This window comes from Centruroides sculpturatus, unplaced genomic scaffold (assembly GCF_000671375.1).
Source record: "Centruroides sculpturatus isolate CEXI.00-Female unplaced genomic scaffold, Cexi_2.0 scaffold1327, whole genome shotgun sequence".
Classification (NCBI taxonomy): Eukaryota; Metazoa; Arthropoda; class Arachnida; order Scorpiones; family Buthidae; genus Centruroides; species Centruroides sculpturatus.
Genome location: NW_019385759.1, coordinates 137,201 through 140,760, shown reverse-complemented (window position 1 = coordinate 140,760; position 3,560 = coordinate 137,201). Strand labels below are relative to the sequence as shown.

Below are 3,560 nucleotides of genomic sequence, written 5' to 3'. Positions count from 1 at the left end.
GTTCTTAAAGGTTTTTTTAAACAAAAAAATTTTTGGAATTTATTAATTTTAATATTTGTCTACACCGATCCCATTGTTTTTATTATTTGCATATTGTATATATTCATTTATATTTTCACTAGCATATGAGCCCAGCATTGCTTGGGCAAAAGATAACAAAAGCAAAAATTAAGATTACTGTATTAGATTATTTCATACTTCTAACCTTTTTACTATATCAGTGTTTTTCAACCTGTGGATCTTGACCCCCAGGGGGGTCACAAAGCCTTACACGGGGGTCGCGGGTAAAAGAAAAAGACAAATGTTTGTAGGTCCTACACTAAAATAAATAAAACTACAATTTCAGTGAGAAGGCTTTGCATTTTTATTTTAAAGTACAATTGGTTTTTCGATCGATAGTTAGGTCTCAACAGAAAGAAAATTAAATACGTAGTTTTTAAAATCACTGATATAGTTTTAATATGGCCCTGGGGGTTGCCAGAATTNATTTTTAATTTTATTATATTCCATAGAGCAGTGTTTTTCAACCTGTGGATCGCGATCCCCAGAGGGGTCGTAAAGCCTTACACGGGGGATCGCGGGTGAAAGGAAAAGACAAGTGTTTGTAGGTCCTACACTACAATAAAAAATCTAGAATTTCACTGAGAAGGCTGTGCCTGTTTATTTTACAGTACAATTGGTTTTTCGATCGATATTTAAAGAAAGAAAATTAAATATGTAATTTTTAAAATCACTGATATAGTTTTAATATGGCCCTGGGGTGGTCGCCGGAATTTTTTAACTTATAAAGGGGTTGCGTATTCAAGAAGGTTGGAAAACACTGTACTATATTATATTATAGTATTTGATTTATGTAAGATAAATTTTGTAAATATAAGAGTTTAGCACACCAAGTGCCCAATCTAAGACATTTAAAAAATTTTTTAAATTATGTACAGTAAAGGAATAAAGAAAATGTGTTAGACTGGTCATTTAATGTGATAAACCCTTAAGTAAGATAATCTGTATAGCTATATAGCCAATCTTATCTGTTTTCACCAGGTACAAGAATTAGGTCTCNAAGGAATAAAGAAAATGTGTTAGACTGGTCATTTAATGTGATAAACCCTTAAGTAAGATAATCTGTATAGCTATATAGCCAATCTTATCTGTTTTCACCAGGTACAAGAATTAGGTCTCCCCTCTTCCAAGGCTAATTAGAGAATTTTTAGATGAGTCTAAAAATATGTTCAATTTCCTGAAAAAATGCAAAAAACTACATCTAAAATAATACAATAGAAGCAGAGTTCTTCAAGGTAATCCTTAACCTTCTCCCTCTTCCCATGGGGGAATTTCCAAAAATTCCTTCTTAGTGTATATTCACATGGCATACTGTAACTGTGTACCAAATTTCAACTTTCAACTCCTAACCATTTGGGCTCTGAACTTATTACTATTATTATTATTATGTGTTGGGTTTAGTGGGTTATACTCGGTACACACCGGTGGCTGTGTACTATGCCGGACCAGANCCGTTTCCGTCGTCCGTTGCCGCATGTGGGTACCAGGTTTAAGCGCAATTCAGCGTAATAACGATCACTTGGCACGATTCACTTTATTTCAATTTTCGTTGATACGCGTTTACACACACGTTTCGGGCATCATATGCCCTTCTTCAGTCAACTAAAATTATATACAAAACCATTTTTACATACATAAATCTAAAAAATTCGGATTATACAAGTAGCACAATGTACTGTACCTTAAAAATACGAATGCCAACGCCATCCTTAGATGTATATTACCACAAGCGGGAACTATACAATATACAATGGATTACCTAGTGTTTCAATTTAAGAAAAGGTTTTTTAACCATAAAATTACAGCTTAAAAAACAAATTGACAAATTCTACACAGGACATACCTCAAATACTAGGCCAAAGACTTAACTTTAGTTGGTATACACAAGATCTTGACTTTCACGACCAGGTTTTTTTTTGGATTTGAAGATCCCTTTAAACCTCCATAAAGTCTTATAAAAAATGAATATAATTAATGTACCTAGTGCGTAAATATTATGCTATATACTTAACTTATCTTTACATACACATTCTCAGAGGACCCTCGGAGATACAAAGGGAAAACTGGAAAAGACGTGTAGCACAGTTCTTTCTTCTTTAATGTTAATACCAATTCGTACATAATCCACAGAACTGAACTTCTCTTTGACTAATCTTTTTATTCTTATTTAATGTTAGTGACAGTTCCTACATAATCGACAGAACTAAACTTCACTTTGACGAATCTGTTTGTTCGTCTCTCGGTATCTGGTGGCGATTTTTCTATGGTAATTTGCATAATCATGTGTTCTTTTAAAGTGGCGAGCCAAGACTGTCACGATTTAAACCATTTTTAATCGTAAATTCTAAAAATTCATTTTAACCATTTTTAAGGATATTTTTCCAAAAAAAAATTTCCCCTTCTAAAGCTGCTTTCCAGCGAGGTCTCTCTAAAGAATTTTTACAGTATTTTAAACCAATTCTCGTTGATTTTTAAATTTAAGTTTTTATTTGTACAGTGTTTATTTTTTAAAATTTCTATACTTTCTTTGAATTTTCTATTATAAGTTTCTTTTTCTTTATGTAGGATTTTAACATTATTCTGATCAATATTGCAGTTATTTAGTGTACAGTGTTCAAGAAAAGCTGAATTACATTTGTGATGTTTTAAGTCTGCTACACGTTCTTTTAATCTAATTTTCATCTTTCTCTTAGTTTCTCCTATGTAGAATTTTGTATTTTCACATGTATACGGGATTTGATATACAATGTTTTTTTTTATCTCATCTACCTGTTTTCCTTTTGATGTAGATTTCTTAGTATTTAATCTAGCTAAAAATTTTTTATACTTTGGAGCAAGTTTTACGTTGGTGTTTTTTATCTCCTTATTAATTTTTTCATATAAACCCATTAGGGGTTTATATGAAGAAATGGGAATGGAATAAAATTTATTTTGGCTTGCTCTTTATTTTTTCTAGAAGTCTTTTCATTGTCTATTCTATTCATGCCGGAATTCTGTTCATTATTTTATCTTTCCAAATTTTAAGTAATCTATTAGGATATCTGTCTAACAGGAATTTCTTCTTCAAGTCTTTAATATTATTATATATGTTAATTCTTCTACTAGTTCTATTTTTAATTTTATTATATTCCATAGAGCAGTGTTTTTCAACCTGTGGATCGCGATCCCCAGGGGGGTCGTAAAGCCTTACACGGGGGATCGCGGGTGAAAGGAAAAGACAAGTGTTTGTAGGTCCTACACTACAATAAAAAATCTAGAATTTCACTGAGAAGGCTGTGCCTGTTTATTTTACAGTACAATTGGTTTTTCGATCGATATTTAAAGAAAGAAAATTAAATATGTAATTTTTAAAATCACTGATATAGTTTTAATATGGCCCTGGGGGTTCACCAGAATTTTTTAACTTGTAAAGGGGTTGTGTATTCAAGAAGGTTGAAAAACACTGCAACAGAGCATCGATTATCTGAATACCGATCAACCGAAACATCAATTAACCGAAA

At 31.9% G+C, this 3,560-nt stretch overlaps 1 long non-coding RNA gene across 1 annotated transcript; it reads right to left on the bottom strand.

Annotated features, from left to right (window-relative positions):
* Positions 1-1,623: 1,623 nt before the first annotated feature.
* On the bottom strand, positions 1,624-2,288 carry LOC111641848. Its single transcript, XR_002759483.1, has 4 exons — positions 2,087-2,288; positions 1,904-2,011; positions 1,742-1,819; positions 1,624-1,662 (listed from the first exon to the last, which is right to left on the bottom strand). It is a non-coding gene; the product is annotated as an uncharacterized LOC111641848 (long non-coding RNA).
* Positions 2,289-3,560: the final 1,272 nt, after the last annotated feature.